This window comes from Canis lupus, chromosome 3 (assembly GCF_003254725.2).
Source record: "Canis lupus dingo isolate Sandy chromosome 3, ASM325472v2, whole genome shotgun sequence".
NCBI classification, from domain to species: Eukaryota; Metazoa; Chordata; class Mammalia; order Carnivora; family Canidae; genus Canis; species Canis lupus.
In genome coordinates, this window is record NC_064245.1 from 15,752,786 (window position 1) to 15,772,523 (window position 19,738).

The window sequence follows — 19,738 nt, forward strand, 5'->3', positions numbered from 1 at the left end:
AAGCACAGACTTGAAAACTCTGCCCCATGGTTTTGTCTGAACTGGCTGCCACTCTGCAGCACACACTGGGTCCAGTTGCTGGAGGGGTGGAACCCGAGAGGTGAGCGAGCGAGCAAGAGGGAACACGTTGCTGAGTGGGTCAGGTGGGCCTGTGTGGAAGGATGTAGGTGAGCCAGAAACTAATGGGATAAGAGGGGCCTTCGCTAATTTTGATGTGGGGACATCTCTTGCATGCCAGAGTATTTGAATATTTGGCAAACAGCTGGCTGGGCTCTGGGGGAGCGCCTCTTGATTCGCCTTGTCAGATGTTCCAAGATAAAATGAGGCAGCCGGCACGCCAGCACATAGCTCATAGCCTTGCAGTCAGTTTTGAATTTAGATTTGAATTGTGATAGCAATGTCATGGTGGCACATGCTTTGAGAAAGTACTTATAGAGAATAATTGAAAGATTCAGTGTGAAGCTTCTGAAAGCCATAATTTAAAGTCCCAGAAGCCTCCACATTACTTTCACCATTAAAATTTAAAGTGACAGAGGCCCAATTATGTATGGTTATTTTCTTAAATAAAATCATATTTCTACCCCAAGTGAAAGATTCATCGCTGCCCACTAATCTCTGTCAGGACAACCAATCTCAGTTGCATCTTGTGTCAGCAGCGATGATGGTTCAGAGTATCTGGGGGACAGTGAAGCGATGATGCAGAAGCAGAACTGGAAGCCCTCTGCGGAGGAGCCGGACCTGAGGAGGCTGATTTGCTTGACAGTCCCCATTGTGGATCCTTTCTGGTGACAGCTTCCACATGTAACCCAGTGCAGTGGGACTTTAATAGCATTGGAGAAGCAAAGTAGGAGGCCGTAGCACACATTTGGCAAAACCTGAATGACGTCAAAAGCTGTTAAGAGGGGGCAGCTGGTTGTAAAGCTGAATCACACAGAGGAATGGGGACTTGGAACATAACTCTAAAACCTGATGAAACAAAACAAAACTTCGGGGCCTATTGAAAGAAACGCAGCTTTCCCCACTTCTGTTAGCTCACAGCAATCAGTTTACCAGAAAAATTGTTTTGCCAGAACTTCTATGGCCATTGACCACCAGGGCTTGGAAATAGATCAGTGAGAATGAAAACATTTCTTGTTCAGAGATTTTAGTTTCTTTCAGTCAAAAGTATGGAGCCAGATTTTAGACTATGCATCTTTCCACCGATTTCTTCTTTCTGTTTGATTTTACTTTATACTGCATTGTGACTTGGGAAATACGGTTGTAATGGTAGCCAGAATTGCGATGAAAAATTGCACAGGGCCCGTCAAGCTTAAAACCACTGTTATTTATGAAAAACTTTATTTCTTAGGGTTCCCAGGGACAAAGGAGCATGTGAATCAACTAATATTATGATGCACGATGTTGAATGATATAGCGAGTATATCTATCTATATTGCTTAGATAGCATGTCTTATAAATAATAAATCACAATTTCTCAAAAGTTTCACAGTATGATTAAACATTTATAAATGGGTCTTGGCTCTGCTAAGTTTTGTTGTAACTTTAGCACAACAGCCCTGTGGCACCTTGCAATTTTAATTTTTGTTGCCTGGCATTAGCCCTAGATTCTTTCTACCCTTTTATAAAACTGGTACCGTGCTGTGAACTCAACTTCCCTTCCTTCATCTCTGCCTCAAATCACTGAGGCTTTTTCTGTTCCTTCCCTTTTATTCATGCCTCCATAAGAAGCATTCACTACACTTGTGTCCATGATTCTGTCACTGTGCTTAGACTCTTGCTGTAAATTATTTTGCTTCTCCCTTTTCCACATTTGACATTTTGTTGGCCTCTTCCTTGAGAGAGAGAGAGAGAGAGAGAGAGAGAGAGAGAATTCCTTCCCTGTATTCCCTAACTCTATTTTCTCTTTTTCTTCTTGATTTCTTTTTTGCCTTTGCTTTCTCAGCATTCACTCTTTAACCTGTCGTAGTCTAGATTTAGCCACTACAGGTCCAACTTTCTCAAAGACTGCTCATCACTCTGCCCTAGAGAGAGAGAGCAACTTACCTAACTGGTAAATTTGGGGTGAATAAGTGGTCCAGCGTAGCCTACTGTCCCCTTCCTCCTTGGAGAAGGGCCTGCCTACCAGGACCCTACATTTTTTTTTTCTGAGACTGGGAGCCCACCCCAGCCCATCACTGTGGAAATGGGTTAATTCTGTAGTGAAGACAGTTAGGCTTGTTTGGCTATTACCCCCTCTACCCTAGTCTCAATCAGTAATAACAGATGTATTCTAGCCTCTCATCTGTTTTATTTTTATAATATTTCTTAATTTGTTTGCAATCCAGGAGAAGAAGAGAGTCTCAACTTGGGGGGATTGCTTAGAAACCTAAATAAAATAGTGTGTACAAGTAGAAAGTTAGTCTTCCTTCTCAATCTCATTTTCCAGAGGCATGGCCTCTATCTCTGTTTCTGTACCTTTGAGGACCAGAAAAAAAGTTGCTGTATAGAAGCCAGGAAGCAGCCCTTACTAAGAACTAAATCTGTTGACACCTTGATCTTGGACTTCCCAGCTTCCATAACTGTGAGGAATATATGTCTGTTGTTTCAGTCACCCAGTCTATGGTATTTTGTTATAGCAACCCAAGCTGACTAATTCTTCCTGATTTTTCTATGCATATGCAAATGTATGTATAAGTATATAATAGAAATATTTTTACCTGAGTATCACGTAACAGAAATATGCATAGCTCTATACTTACACTTATATATCTCTGAAACAGGTGTTTTGTTTCATATACTCTTTCTCTATATACATTTATTTGTAGACATACACAGTTGTATTTTTCCAAAAATAGTAACAGACTCTGTGTTTTGTTCTGCATCTTCCCTTTTTCACAAACACATTTTTATATTAGTAAATGGAGACATGTATTATTATTATTAATGATTTTATAAACATTTTATTTATGTAACTGAGAGAGAGCACAAGTAGGCAGAGTGGCAGGCAGAGGGAGAAGAAGCAGGCTCTCTGCTGAGCCCAATTCAGGACTTGATTCCAGGACCTTGGGATCATGACCTGAGCCAAAGGCAGGAGCTTAACTGAATGAGCCACACAGGTGCCCCTGTATTATTATTTTTAATGGCTGCACTGTATTCTGTGGTTTAAATGGTCTTTAATAAACCATTCCTCAACTGCTGGTGGTTTAGATCCTTTCACACTTTTGAGATTACAAACATTGTTGCAGTGAACATGATACTGTTTTTATTTTTGTGAATTTGTGCTAGTATTTCTGTAGGACAGAGTCCTAGAATTGGAATTGCTAGATATCTCAGAAGATTTAATTGGCTGGTAGTGATCAGAGACTCACGATGGGAAGGATTCTGAGAGAGCTCAGACTTTACCCCACACTCACTCTGACTTTGAAAAGTTCAGAGAATGAGACTCTATATTCTCCCCAGTAATGCCTTCCAGTGACTTGAAATTGAAATAAATTGTTAAAGAAATAGTGATAATTTTAATGCTCTGGCCAAGAGAGTTGAAAGTGAAAGTGAAAGACTGAATCTTAACATAACACTTTGGTGAGCTTGTTTTGCTCACCAACCAACCAGTACAAGATAGAGGATTATCAGGGTTATGGCAGTCGCAGATATTTGGATTAATTTCCATTCATATGGTAGGAATTTTATACTTTTATACTTCATGTAGTGTAACATTGGGAAATTAGTTCACTCTGAGTGTCCAAGGCTACAGACCCATCCTTTCAGATGGCTCAGCACACTGGCCACCTTTAGCTTTGACTATCACTAGGAAGCACATGCCTTGTTGAGTCTAACCAAACTACAAATGATCTTAAATCTGGTTCTACCATGTACCTCACAGAGCATGGGACCTAAAAGAGTTGGGCTGTCTTTAACCTGGATTGTTTTACTTCTATCCCAAGGCTATTTCTTTTGCTGTAAGAGAGGCATACAACAACTCATTTACAAGCCGAGCTAAAGAAGAGAAAAAAAACAAAGCATGATGCAACCAGAGAGAAGGATCCTGCCTGCTTCGGTAGCCCTGTCCAAAGCAGGTAGGATTTGTTTGGAATCTTTACAACACTGTGATGACCTAGGTGGGAAAATTCTGACTTGACTCTCAGAGCAGACATGTGCTTGACTGTCACAACTTGTCCATTTTTCCCATTCATGGTGCACATGGAAGCATGTCTTCATTAGAAACAAGTGCAGTGTGAGTAGCAAAGATGACCATATTAAACATCCAGGAATTTTCACTTAATGTGCATATTTATATAACACTGCAGAAAAGACTAGGGCTGCCTGGCTATATTAGATCATTTCACTGTTCACCAAAGAGATTTGAAATGGACTTTTAATTATTATTGCCGATTTGCTATGGCTGTATTCCTTAATATGAACATCTGATTAGGATTAATTTTCTTTAATTGATGAATAGAGCGCTTAAAATTATAGAGTTGAACTTGTTGTAACATATTGGCATATGTATGTACTGTATTGCACTTTTTGTGCAACATGTATTAAGACTTTTTGCTGAAGTACAAATTATAGACACTTACCTGTTTTAGTTTTGAGGTCACTATTCTTCCTTCCTTCACCTTTGTGTGACTTTTTACATTGGTTAATGGAGATAGAGGAGAACTAAGTGACTATTAAACTCTTTTCTATATACAGTAAAACCCATTAACATGGACCTCACTAAATTTGGAATTTATGATAATGAGAGCAGGGCTGGGTTAAAGTTTACTTTTGCATTGTCTCTGAATCAAAGCTTTGCTGAGCTAATAAATAACATTAAATACAGTTAAAGGGGGATGGCACTATTGTTTTATAAAGCAGACTTTTCAAGCACTCTAGAGAAAGGCCTTGAAGAGAGGTAATGAGGCAGTGTGGCAAAAGGCATAGTCCAAGGACAGTGCCACTTTCTGTCTACGTGACCTTGGGCAAATTACTTGGCTTTTCTGAGTTTCTTTTCCCTCACCTATAAAATGGAGATAGTTTACCTAATTTATGGGGCTGCTGTGAAGATTAGATTTAATGTTTAGAAAGAGTCTGATGTGAAGTATATACTTCATAAATGTCAAGTAATAACTACCTACCTAAAATAATTGGTGAGCTAATTTCGAACACCATTTTTTCACTAAAGCAACAGTCTTCCACACTTTAGAGTTTTGTTAACCTAATGTGAAGTATTGCTTTATTATTATTATTATTGATTGAAGGAAACACCCAGCAATTTGATGTGGTGATAAAGAGCTTTGGAGTCCAACACACTAAGGTTTGAAAGTATTTCTGAAATTCATTAGCTACATGTCCTTAGACAAATTACTTAATATCTCTCAGGTTTTATTTTCTAATTTGTAAAAATGGGATGATAATACCTGCTCCAGGACTTTTATGAGGACTCAATGAGATAATGCATGTAAAGTGTTCAGCCTACTGATTTTTACGTAGTAAACTCTCAAAACATCAGCTGTTGCTATTATCATGATCTTTTGGACAACAGTCCGTACTTTACACTTTTTGTTAATTTAGACTCGTCTTCAATTCACCTAACAAATTTCACTCTTGATATAATCTCCATTCTAGATGAGGATTTTTAAATACATAAGTAAAAAATTATAGAGAAGCAAAATGGCTATATATAGGTAGAGTGAAAGAGGAAAGAATAATATTTTAAAAGTGGAAGCACAAGGCTTTAAATTAGGCTTAAATTACTGAATAATCAATTTGTGCATAATCTTTGTGTCCTTTTTGAGAGGTCTTTATATCAGTCAGAATAGAACTGTCTTCTCTCTCTCTCTCTGTGTGTATATATATACAGAGAGAATGTGGTAGACTGGTCACCAGCTCATATCATTCATTGGAGAGAGAGTAGCAGTTAAGTCCATGTTCAGTTTTATTTTCATCTTGCCTTCCCTGTGTGTTTCATAGGCTGTATAGATGAGAAATGTAAGCACTATAATGTCCTGCATAGAGACTGTAATCTATCCTCCCCTAATGACAGGCTTACACAGTTTGTCAGAATCCATCACCTTAACAGATCAGACTGAATTACTTCGATGACTGGCAAATGGGTGGTACTCATGGTGAAGTGAAAGCAGCCAGGTGTGTGTGTTTATTAAGTGCTCTTCAATAGAAATAAATGTGTTTTACTGAAAACTCTCATCCATGCTATTTTTGCAGAAGCAAGAAGTGCCCATCTTCCTTTGGGAAAACATAAGAATGATTTTTCTCAAGATTCTGAAATACTGCAATACAAATTCACAACCATAAACATGTTATAAAAATCAGGTTTTGTTTTTTTCCCCCTATCATATGCATGTACAGTAGAGCCTTGTAATAAGAACTAGAGGGGCCAGAAACATTAATGTTGGGGCTATGTGCCTTTGACTTTCCAGGGATGCCTGATTTAAGCAGATAATTTTTTTAAAAAGTAAAGTCAGTTCATTAGGTTGACAACCAATGGTTTAACGAATAAGAGTTTTCATATAAATAAATTCACAAGTCAGAAAAAACCCTTTGTCAGACCATGTTTTCCAAGATTTGGGTCAGAAAATGTGATCACTCTAATGCACACAGTGTTGGTTAGTTGCATTATTCAGATCTTTACTGGAACTGCTTAATGGTTAGTTGTTAAGGTATGGCATTATGTGTCTAGATTTGGAGTATCAACAGGAATAGCAATAATAATTTTTTATTGAATTCTTACTAGGTGCAGACACTGTGCTAGAAGATGGGGATATAATGGGAAACAAACATAAAAAGAGAGTCTCACGTTGTTAACAATCTATGAAGTAGGTATAGACAAAAACAACTTCATAGAGTGTAAATAATTTGTCCAAGTTTTGATAGGTAGTACGTGGCAGAGCTAGAATTACAGTGCTGTATTTGCTACAGCAGCCTAGCTTATGTTTCGGTTAAGAAACTTTGAAAAATAGTGGCTTAAACAAACTAGAAGGAGCTCCCTCCTGACATTGTAGAGATGCCATATCAGCCCTGGACTGCTTAAATTTATACAATCGGGTAAAGGAAAAATAAACTTCTATTTTACTACTCAGCCATCCCTGGCTGTTGGCTTCATTCACATGTCCAAAGATACATAATCATTCTTTTTTTTTTTTTAAAGATTTTATTTATTTATTAGAGAGAGAGAGAGTGCGCACAAGCAGAGTGGGGAGAGGCAGAGGGAGAAGCAGACTCTCCACTGAGCAGGGAGCCCAACAAGGACACAGTGCTAGATTCCAGGATGCTGAGATCATGACCTGAGCCAAAGGCAGATGCTTAACTAACTGAAGCACCCATATACTCTCATAATCATTCTTTTTAGCACTGGGTTTTATATACAACTCTGATGAATTACTGAACACTACATCTGAAACTAATGATGTACTATAGGTTGACTAATTGAGCTTAAATTTGAAAAAAATAAAGGCATTTCCTTAGATGTTGCACTTCTAACTTCTACTGGCATCTTATTAGCTATACCTATCTGCCGGGAAGGTCTGAAAGTATATCTTTGGGCCATGTACTTCTCAAAATTCAGGAATTCTATTAATAAAGAAAAAAGGAGAGAATAGGGTATTAAGGGACAATTGACAGTCTCTGCATCAAATGATAATTAAGAACATTGTTTCAAAATGGAGTTTTGATATAGACTTAGACAAGTGATAAATGATATCATGACTTTGGGGATATGCTTTCATCCATTATACATTTCTTTCCAAGTCGTATATCAAGGTTTTGTACATATGATATGTGTATGATATATTTAAATACAATATGTGAGATATTATGAATAGTACATGCTTCTTCAGAGGACTCTGGTTATCTATAAATGCTAATTCAAAATTTCACAATAGAAGAGGCCCACTGGCTTTAATCTTTGGCAGAAAGCCTTGCAAAACCCTTGGGATTTATCTTGTTTGCATTCTCACTCAAAAAGATCTCAAACTCAGAGTTCTGTGTTGTAAGAGATGCATTCATAGAGAGATTACTCTGAGGTTTTGAGTGAAGCATGTATTTAATACATAAATCATAAACAACCCTGACCCTGAACTTCAGGGTTTCCTAGAATTCTTGGTCTATTCTTTTTTTTTTTTTTTTAATTTATATATTCTTTTTAAGTAGGTCAATGTGGGACTCAAACTCATGATCCTGAGATCAAGAGTCACATGCTCTACTGACTGAGCCAGCCAGGTTCCCCTTCTTGATCTATACTGATAAAATTTCGACTTTTACCATAGAAAAATCAATTAACAAGTATTGAGAATATTTCTTAGGAATATACTTAGTAGTTATGTTGAGATGAACCCACAGATCCTTATTTAGGTATCTTCTGGGGCCACAGGAGGAGATAAGCACAGGGTAGACCTCAAGACCTCATAACATTCTTGTTACCTTGGTGCTGCCTACCCCTTATCCCCCAACACCCAAGCCTAATGCAGTCTCATATGAACTTAGCTGTCCATATGGAGCTGCTTGGAAATATTGTGTCTTGCAGACAGATAGATGTCTTTGGTTCTTTTTCTTGGGTCCAACTCTTTAGGTCCTACTTTACTAGTGACTAGATGAGGCAGGAGAAAAATGAAAAAAGAAAAAGAAAAGTTTATCTTAGAGCTGGTCCAATTAGTTTGTCCTAAGCCTTATCTTGGGAAGAGTTCTTGGGGAGCATCTACTAAGTGGGAGGCAATTCTAGACCTGTTTCGCTTCATTGGCACATGGAAGTAGAGAGAAGCAATCTGCAGAGAGTGAGGATTCCAAGAGATGAACCCCGCAAAGAGGGAACAGCCTACAGAAGTTGAAACTTTAACCTTTTTCTCCATATACCCAAAGCTCTATCACCTATTAAGAAGTTTAGTTGAGTCCAGTAACTTGATTCAGTCTCCTTACCTCTCTTCCTTCGTGGGTGTGGGTTTGGGGAGTGTATTAAGGGTGGGGAGAGAGGGAAGTGGAACTTTGCTTTAGAAGGCACTGTAACACATACAGGACATGGCCTTTATCCTGGTCCTCAAAGAACTAATAGTCTGTCTGGGAAGCTAATGTACATGAAACATTTAGTGAAAACCAAAGCACTTGAACTATGTGTTATTGATTATTCAAGAAAGAATCCAGATAAGGGATAAATCAATGTGGATTTGTTTCTTGGGGAAGGCTTTCTGGATCATGTCACAAGTGAGGTGCCAAAGGATTAAAGGAACTTATTAAGAAGGCAATAAAGAGGGGGTGAACAAAGATTCATAATGAGCTTAGAGGTCAGTGAACTTATGTACCTGAGGCAGAGACTTAATTTTGGAGACTAGGGAATGAAGTGGAATAGGATGGTGGGATACTTCAAAAATCAGGCATATGTTAAGCTATAGATAGTCAGGTGAGTTTTTTTCTTTTAAACTTAGTGTTAACCTCTAAGTTTTTATGGGACAAAGGGAGGATAAATTAATAAATTACTGACTAATTGAATGAATGAATAAATAAATTGTATTGTAAAGACACTGTAGATATTATAACTGGCCTCTTACATAGAAATTTGCCTAAGCTGGGAGTTTGGGGTTCCTCTGCAAGATCTCAGCAACATAGGTTGCCAGGGAACAAGAGAAGTCAAGACCAGGTATCACAGCGACTGGGAGCCTGGCTGTGCTCACGTTAGCCAGCAGTCTAGTCCTCAGTGAACAAGAAGAAGTGTTGGATCTGAGGAGATCCAGTTCAGCAGGAGATTTGGTTAACTAGAATGTGGAGAGCAGGTAAGACTGAGTCAGGAATGGTGCTGTCTTGGAATTTGGGCAATGTAAATTCCAGCCGGCAGCTTGAGTTCTGGAATAGACTGGTGGACGGTGATATCAGGGCCCTACTCAAGTAGATTGAAGTACAGGGCAAGGCACAAGGTCTTGAAGGAAAAAGGAAAGCTAGCCAGGGCAAACAGTTCAGGAGACTGGGCCAATATGTGTGGAGTTAGCAGGGCAACGGGGGAATGATGATGAAGCTGTGTGGAGTAAGCTCAGGGCAATTCAGAGCATTTGTGGCCAAGAAAGGAATACCATTGCTGCTATCTGGTGTGTGTGTGTGTGTGTGTGTGTGTGTGTGTGTGTGTGTGTGTGGTTGCTTCTCTTTTGCCTGCCTGCTGAAGATTCATTGAAGATCACAGCTGTGCTGAGCCTCTTAAGTAGATCCTTCAGGGGCCCTACCTCAGACAGATCTTGGAATGAATGGCTGAAGCAGAGGCCCGGTGGAGGTAGCATCACTTGGAAGGAGTTGACTACAGCACAGGAGATGGAGGCATAGCTAGGAGCCTGTCATATCCCAGGCTGAGGAGAACAGGGTTTGGCAAAGGGGTGGGGAGGACTTAGTAGAAATTCAGAAGCAAAGGGAGCTGCAAAAGACATTTCAAATTAAGAAGAGGCTTCAGTGACAAGTTTGATATAATGGATAGGGAAAGAAGAACCTAAAATGATTCCAGGTCCATTTTAAATGCTCATGTACTTTGACATTTTTGTTCCTGAGCTGAAAGGTGTTGTATTTCTTCTAAACCCAAAACAATTTTATTTGACAGAAGACAAAAACAAAAGTTATTTACAGTAGTGTTTTGCTCAAATAATTCAATGGGATAACTGTGCTTCTGCTCTAGGTTTATCTCCCAGCCACACCATGCAGAGGCTGCCCCACTCGCAGCCTCCCCATCTTGCACAAGGGGAGAATGCCAACCAGAATTCAGCAGCATGGCTCTCTCACCCTTCACCCCTCACCACCTCTATTGCTCAGTGCACCATCGGAAGGAAAAGTCCCACCCTAGTTGAGTACACTTCCAGGATCACTTGCTATAATCATCTTCCCACACTCACACCAGACCTGGGCTCACAGACGTGGGGTGGGGTGGGAGATGCTGGGCAAATAGCAGCTTCAACTAATCTTGAAGCCTCTGTGTTCTTTCTTCCAGAGCTGAGCCTCAGGAGGGTGAGGATCCCCGATCCCCTGGGACATGCAAGGAGGGGGTGGGGTGGCAAAAGAGTGAGCCTAGGAAACTTGCCCACTCACAGAGAGCAAAGTTCCCTCTCCTTAAATAACCAATCCCCATTCCCCCAGCATAGGCCAGGCCACTGTGAAGTCGAGTAGAGCTGATAGGTATTTTCAACTGACGTATCCCTTTGGCCTATTCTTTAAAAACCCAAAGAAATGAAGTAAATTAAATCAGTGTGTTAAGGCTAAGCTTATTTGTGTGTTTGTTGGCTTTGTATCTCAACTGTGGTGGGTCTGCAGTGGGATATTTCAGAGAAAAAGAGCCCTTGAGCAGGTGAATGGATAGAAATATTCCTTGCAAAGATGCTTTTCTTTCCTGTTCTAAGATATTGTTGATAATGTACGTGTGCCTGAGCGTGACTGAAAAGCCTTAGGTGGGGCCTACCTGGGTCTGTGTGTGTGGCTCTCCTGGGGCCTTGGTTGCTGGAGGAGATGTTTGAAGTGTTTATCCCTAACCTCTTTTACTCACCTGGTTAGTTCTGAGCTTTTGCTGACTGAAGAGCGCTCCTGTCTGGCTGCAGGGCTTCACTGCAGGGGGCTGTGTGCGGCTGTTGGTTCTCAGCCAGCCACTCTGCGGCTCCATAATGGGACATAGGCATGGACTTCCTTCTTCGTGAATGGATAGGGCTTGGAACCTCAGGACAGGTTTTATTCCTATTTTTAGAGGTGAGGACAGAAAATACAGATTCTTTACCTGAAAGGGAAAATTCTGTTTTCAAAATGAATTTTCAAAAAATACTACAGGTGTGTAGTATTTTTGATTTTATCGGGCTTGGATCTGTAACTGCGGTGGCATGGATTTCAAGGTCATTATATAAGGTAAGGAGAGAAAACTCGAACCAGCCTTATTACCATAAAAGATCCTGGTTGCACTTTTGAAGGGTTGAGCTAAATAATTTTAGTGATCAGTGGAAGACCAACTGTTGTACTTCTGAAAAGTTGTTCTTAGAAAGGCTTGAATTAATGATTTGTTTCCATTTTGTTCACAGATATACTGTCTGTAGGACAGGGGTAGACTGAATACCTGCTTCACTGAATACCTGCTTCACAGCACCTTTCACATTTTCTTGTTGGAAAGACAACCGTTGGAGAATCATCTTGTTACCATCAGCAAAAATGCAAACAAATCAAGACATTAAGAATGCCACAGTGGCCAGCAGTTAATGATGCCAGTGTTACACAAGCTTCAGCAAAGTTTTCAAGACAGTGTGCCTCACTAGCCAGGAATCAGGGAAGATTGAACCTATCCTTTTTGTCTCAGCTGTTCCTCAAATCAGTGCAACCCCTCCAAATTAATGTGAATTGAAACATGCATTGCCTTTTCAACTTAATTGAGTACTTACTATGGGTGAATCACTGCACAAAATAGGGGAGGGAAAATGAGGGAGACAAGTAAGATGTGTTTCCTGCCTTCAATGGATTTACAATTAGTTTCAGGGCACTTTTTTTTTTTCCCTGCTGCTCTTAATTAAGTGTGTTTCTAAGATAGAAAACAAATGAATGGAAAAGTGTATTCTGTAAGTATTTTAAATCCCTTTAATAAAAAACAAAACAAAACAGCCTAATGTGGGCAACTCAGGACATCTTAATTCCATTTGTTTGGACTTTTGATAGGTAGGATTTATTATATTCATTCTGTAAATATTTGGTAGACTTTAGAGATATTAACACATTAGATTTGGAATTAATTGAATTCAATTCTCCCCCCACTCCCGAGATATAGATTATCTGTTGAAAAATATATTGTGTTTGTACATTTCTTGCAGAGTGGGTAGGTGAATTACATCTGTTGTCTCTGTAGGCCTCTACCTTCTGTGCCTTAGGAACCTGACATCATGTGAGCTATTAGCTTCGGGAAAGGGGGAGATTTGGATCAAACTTGGGAATGTTGTTCATGGACCCAGCATAGGGTTGGGATAGGGGCAAAAGAGACCTGGGCAATGACTCTGTAGGAAACTTTGGCTATTTTGGTATTCATGTGTTGTCCTCTATGCTACAAAATTACGTTTTGTTTTTTTTTTTTTTTTGAAGACTTATTTCTGATCTGGGAATAAGTCATGATTCTTCCAGTGTTAAGATGCTAATATGACTGTAGACATTAGACATTTTATGTGGTGTATGTAACACATTTTTGTATGTATGAAGCAACAATAGACATGTCTTTGTCTTGAGTGGTGTCCATCTGAATGGAAAATGTGCCAGCTTTTTTTTTTTTTTTTTAAACATCATCAACAGGCTTCTTAATTAAGCTGCCACTATATACTGCCAATAGCACTGTGTGGCATTTGAGAAATGAATTGTGAAGTGCCGTTTCCCTCTTATTGAATAAACAATGTTGCTCCATATAAAATGGATTTAAAGTGTTCTTCGAATGGGACATTATATTGCTCCCTAAAGAATTTGATGAGAATTCTCATACTCTCCCTTTTTACTTAATTTCCCAAAACTTTTATTTTGCTCCTCAGTAAGGAATAGTTCTAATTTGACCAGTGACTTAATTACATGATTCATCCTTAATAGGATGAATTGCCCTGCCCCCAAACTCCTGATACTGGATATTTGTTAATCTGAGTTATGAAACTATATTTTACTACATTGTAGGTATGTACTTCATGTTCTGGGAAATTTTTTGGAGGGACCATCTCTATGTTCCTGGAACCTGGCACAGTGCCTGGTGCATAGTAGGTATGTGTTGAGTAAACATTTGGTGGTCAAAACATGTGAAATAGCTTTTTTCTGTGATTCCTAAGGCTCTATGAAAGACAGAGGGGTCTTGCTAACAGAGTAGCACCTTCATCATTTGTAGCTCATAGTCAATCTAGTTAGAATATGACCAAATTAACTGGGTTCTTCATAATCAGTCTAGTTCACTGGGCTGCTTAATGGGTGTCTTGGATTCATCAGTTTAAGCCTGTGATTTGTACTAGCATCCACTGTGCTTCCCCTGGCCCTTGGCCAGCTCAGTAGGGGTGGGCCTTTGGAGGGGCTTTTCTGCTTCTCCTCTGGTTGTCTTCCACTAGAAGAGCAGTCACTCTATTCACTGGGTATTCACGTCATGCCAGGCGCTGAGCTAAGTGTTTTACACATATCCTCTCGCTTAATTATCTCATTTAAACCTTACAGCAACCATTTGAAGTAGGCATTATCTATTGCAGAGATATGTATGTGTCTTGCTTAAGTCATGGGGATCTAAATCCAGATCTCTTAGATTCTAAAGCCTGAACTATTAACCTCTCCCCTCTGCTGCATCCCAGGAGAAATTCCCAGTGCCTGGTGGTGTGGGGGCAGATCAAATCTGGATGTAGTCCAGATTCATTTCATTTAGTATTCCCAACCAGCAAACTGTCTAACAGATAAAACCCAGCAAATCACAGTTGTTTTGAGAATGGGGGAGGGCAGAGCAATTGGGAGAAAGCAAAGTTGGAGACAAACCAATTTGAGTCAAACCTTTAGCCTTTATCTCATAATGCTTTTTTTTTAAACTTTCTTTTTTTAACATGGCCTGACACCATGTGATAAATCAAAGCCTGACGTAATTGACCCAGAATTGATCCCCAAATGTCTTTTGGGGGAACATGCTTCAACTCTGGTTGTTGATTCTGAGAAATAATTGCCACCCTAGAAAGGTAATTACATATGCCATTGTTTATACACATAATGGGCTCAGAATGCATATTCTGCACAGAGGGAAAGAGAATCCTGCTTGCACATTAGGGGTGTGTGCTATGTATTGTGTCAGAATGCCACAAACAGCATGTGAACTCCCTATTACTGCTTCTTTCCCTAACGTGTGTGTGCGTGCCTGTGTGCATGGAAGGGTGAGGTTAGGAGTGAGGAAAGAGATGGGCCGTGGAAGGCTGTTTGTTGAGCTGAGTGACAATGATTTCCTTTTCCTTAATTTTTTAGTTTACCAAAACATCTTCTGGATCTGATTCATTTAGCTTGGTCTGGTAAAAGGATTGTTTTCTTCCTGCTTGGCATATGCTTATTAATGAGGTCTCATATTTCTTTCCATCAAGGGCTGTTTACTTTGTGGAAATCTAAAGTGAGAATCATTCTCCACAACATCCTCCTAAATGCCCTGGTTTTGACCACCCCTTTAAGTACACCAAACAGTCAGCTAAAATGGTAGCTTGTGCCTTTCCTCTCACTGTGCTTTCTGGTAAAACATAAGTGGGATTTAAACCACAAATGACCAATTAAAGCACTTCATGCCTTTTTCCTATAGCCATAAGACAATAGTTATCCTAAGTAAATATAACAAATAGGCTATTTTGTGGTAGTCTAACCCTAGCAACACACACACTCACACACACACGCATATATATATATAACATATATATATATAATATATATATACACAGACACTTTTTTTTTTTAATCAAAGCCTTAAAAAAACAATGTCATGACTTTTTGTAGTATGCACAATGAAAGAAATACATATGTATTCTGCTATGGAACTAAGCATTGTTTGAGGCCGAAGCAATTCATCCTGGACTGTTCTCTGCTGCAGTGTCCAGCAAATTGCATGACCTGCTTGTTAGACTTGACAATAGCGTTTTACCTAACAAAGGCCTCTGCAGCTCTGAGCAGCAGTGGAATGTCAGAATGAGCACATTTCACACACAGATGTGCAGCCATAATAGCCTCTAAGAAGATGCATGTGGCAGGGAGGTGAGGGTGGGGGTTGGGCGCTTGGCGTGGGTGGTGTGTGTGTGTATGTGTGTGTGTGTAGTTTGGGGGCCGGTGGGAGAAGCAGGCCAACAGTTAGCAGTAGGGACATGGCCCCGCTGACCACATTTAATCAGCCCTCTGTAAACAATTCAACATTTTCATTGTTCTCTAAAAACTAATAAAGAGAAACAAGCACTTTTCATTCATCTTGAAGTAATTTTCTGTCAGGTTGGAGCCCCTTGTGGCCTCCAGCTTGTGCAATGCTAGCTGTGTGATACAACAACTATTGCAATTTATTTTACAAACTCTGGTCATTCACATGTCAGTTAGTGTTCACCAAGCCGGCATCTGAAATTGTGCAGTTAACGAGTTTTACAACATTTCTATCAAGAGAAACTGTTTAGCATAACTGACTCTTAAGGAGTTATTATACCTCTAAAAATCCATTTTAAGGGGCATTATTTAAATAAAATAGAAAAACGGTTCACTGCCTTTTAAAGGGGCTACAAAAAAAGTCCATCAGCTCCAGTGCAGTAATCCTCAGCTTAAAGCACTCTTGAGAGTACTTCTGGGAATTGTCAGCATAATGAAATGTTTTGTGAAATGTCCAGATAGATTCCTCTACTCAACAATTTTACTGCACCATATTTATTTTCCTTCCAGTTTTTAAAGAAGTGAATGACTTTTTGAGAGGATGACTCTATGTTGTGTAGATTAACTGAGCACATTATTACCCAGGTTGTAGCAGAAGTGATGGTTCTGTTTGCAGCGTTATCCGTACGCATCTGCAGACGGGAGCAAAGAAGAGAAAGGCAGCTTTTCTCTCCTTAGTACGTTAGCTCTGAAAGGGTTAAATCACTACGCGGCCTACAGATTTTGTATTTTCCTCAGTGCCACGTTTCCTCAAGCTTTTTAACAACTTCAGTACAACACAGCCCCTGTAAACAGTTTCTTTAAACTTTAAAAAATGGACTCTGTTTTCTTACCCTAAATATAAATGCAGGAAAACCCACACGCTTGTACTTTGGCACATGCATAATGATGCATATCATTTGAATCTGGCCCATTTCAATAGGAGATGCTATTGAACATTTTACTTAAAGAACAGTAGATTCCTCACATTAATTGAGATGGCCAATGACCCCAAACCAATTAATGACTAGAGTCTGTAATAGAGCACTATATGGCATAGCAGCAAGTTCATTTAGCATATTATATTACCTAAAGGGAGTAGAAGCCACCACTTGTAATGTAAATGTCTTAATGGTTCTTTCTACAGTGAGCAAGGCCAGGAGAAAAATTATATTCTGCTGTAACAAGAGATACTCCATATCCCTGGGAGGTGGATTTGTAACAGGGTACATTTTCATTTTGCAACAAATGGTCCCCTAATTTTGTAGACTGATGTTTGTGCACAGGACTTTGATTTTCAGAGGGAGACAGGCAGGTGTTCTTGGGCCTGTTAGCTGTATCTGCCCATAAGAAGCATCCGTGAGCCAAATACAATTTGACATAATTCATACCTTTATTGCCTCCTACAGAATGATATTATTTCATGCTGGTACATTAATGTTTCCAGCACAATACTGTCATTCCTGGAAATTTTACCTTTTGAAGTTCAGATATTGAAGAATGAGTTTTAAAATTCTCTAACTGCCTTAGATTTGGGAAAAATGCAACTTATTCCAAGGTCAGCATTTTTTTTGCTCTTTTTGATATTTGGTGGCACTGCAGATAATGTTCAGATAATGGGGAAAGGTCATAGCTGAAAACTCTTACCTCTTCTTGGCCAAAGAGTTTGTTCCTCTTCTGTTTCTGTGTTTGCAAGTAAGATTTCATCAACTTCTCATGTCATACTTGGCTCTTATTTGTTCACCTAGTGATGTAAAGTCAGGAGATGTTGACAAAAATGTTTAAATGATGGCACTTGAATCTGTTTGATGTAGTATTTAGATCTGTCGTGATATTCCAGCATTCCAAATTAGTTAGGTCAGATGGAGGATAAAGTTTCCTGTTGCTGGCATAACAAATTACCACAAATTTAGTGGCTTGAAATCACACAAGTTTATTAGCTTACAGTTCTGTAGTTTAGTGGTCTTTTTGGATTAAAATCACTTGTTGACAAAGCTGTGTCCCTTCTGAAGGCTCTAGGGGAGTAGCCTTTCTCTTGCTTTTTCTATCTTCTAGAGAATGCCTGCTTTCCTTGACTCGTGGCCTCTTCCTCCATCTTCCAAACTAGCAGTGGTAAGTCGAATCCTCCTCATATGGCATCTGTCTGACTCTGCTCCATTGTCACCTTTCTTTTTCACTGACTGCAGCTGGAAAACGTTCTGTACCTTTGAGGATTCATGTGATTAGATTGGGCCTACCCAAATAATATAGGATAATCTCTCCATCTCAAGGTCCATATCTCAAAACACATCTTCAAAATCTCTTTTGCCCATGCAAGATACAGTATTTATAGGTCCTGAAGAATGGGACTTGGACATCATTGTTGGGAGGTGGGAGTTAATGGCATTGATCTGCCTACCACGTGGAGTCTCTGAGAGTTCTTTCTCATACCAATATTTGGAGAGTTAATTGCAGTTCCTAGGCATCTCCAAACTTTTAAAACCATGCATGGAAATAGTTTTAAAAGTTTGATTACAGGGGATCCCTGGGTGGCTCAGCGGTTTAGCGCCTGCCTTTGGCCCAGGGCGCAATCCTGGAGTCCTGCGATCGAGTCCCGCGTCGGGCTTCCGGCATACAACCTGCTTCTCCCTCCTCCTGTGTCTCTGCCTCTCTCTCTCTGTGTGTCTTAAATAGATAATAAATAAATAAATAAATAAATAAATAAATAAATAAATAAATCTTTAAAAAAAAGTTTGATTACATATCCTAGGATAGGTACGTATCCTTCTAAACCATCCTACTATTACCTATATTAATAGTATATATACTGTTAGTAAAGCTTCATTTCTTTTTGGCAGATAAATAAAAAACGATCTTCTCAAGGTTTCTTTGCACCTCAGTGTGTCATCTTGTATGCCCCCAGGGCTGTGTGCCCCTAATTTTGGAGGAGAAGGAGAGAGGATGAAGTTTGGGTTAACTTATGTAAATGTGGTTCTTTATTCTTTCAGAAATAGAAATAGTCCAGAGTGAGGAAGGGACTGCAGAGACTTTTTGGTAGTGTCGAACTACTTTTTGGGTTAGGAGTTAAGAGTAGAACAGTATAGAATGTAACATGCCCAAAACTTTCCTGAAAGTTGAGACCTGCCAATTACAGAATTATAAGACATATGCCATTGTATAAAAGACTAGAAAGAGACTCTTCACCAAGAGCTCTAGAATAAGAGGGTGTCTCATCGAATAGCTACTCATGTCAGTACAGTTGAAAATCCCAAGAAGCCAATTGTTCAACGAGCGTCTTAAACACTCGTGGCAAGGTCCATGTGAAACTGAGCTGAGAGAAAGGGTGATTCTGCTAAGTTCATTTTAAATCATAGTTTTTGATTTTGAAAACATCTGCATCCCACCAGCCACTCTTGATCTCCATGCCATATAGGCCTGTTACAATGTAGGAAACCCAGAAATTGTGACACAAGCTGACTCTGTTAAGTCCCCTTGTGTTAAAATGTGAGATGTTTTTGGAGCAGTCACCCTCAAAAAATGGGATCTTGCTAAGGTATGCTGACACACCGCTGAAATCTAAAAGAGCTTCTGTTGGCAAAAGAAAGTAGATTGCCACAATAACGTACATCTATTAGGAAACAAGTCAATGAGTGTTTGGCAGTTGCCATAAGTGTCCCGGAAGCAGTCAGGGCAGTATATTTTAACTTAACCTTTTCCAGGTCACTTCCATTCTCTACCTGAAAGGCAGGTAGTCTTCCTACATCCTTCACTGATAGTTTCCATCAGTGATCTCAAAATGTAACCGATAACGTGTCAATGATCACTGTAGAAAGAAGTTAAACATTACAGTGAAATTTCCCCATTGAAACCCAATACAGGGATTAGCAACAATAGGGAATCTGTTTTATTTGCATTTAATTTGTACCTTCACACTATTATCTCCTAT

General features: G+C 39.5%; 1 long non-coding RNA gene across 6 annotated transcripts in view; it reads left to right on the top strand.

Moving 5' to 3' along the window:
* Positions 1 to 12,572, top strand: part of LOC112653282 (uncharacterized) — a 142,097-nt gene extending 129,525 nt beyond the window's left edge. For all 6 annotated transcript variants that reach the window (XR_007409713.1, XR_007409711.1, XR_007409712.1 and 3 more), the window contains 2 exons: positions 3,921 to 4,052; positions 11,997 to 12,572. This is a non-coding gene — a long non-coding RNA (uncharacterized LOC112653282). The remainder of the gene's footprint in view (positions 1 to 3,920; positions 4,053 to 11,996) is intronic.
* The last annotated feature ends 7,166 nt before the right edge of the window (positions 12,573 to 19,738 follow it).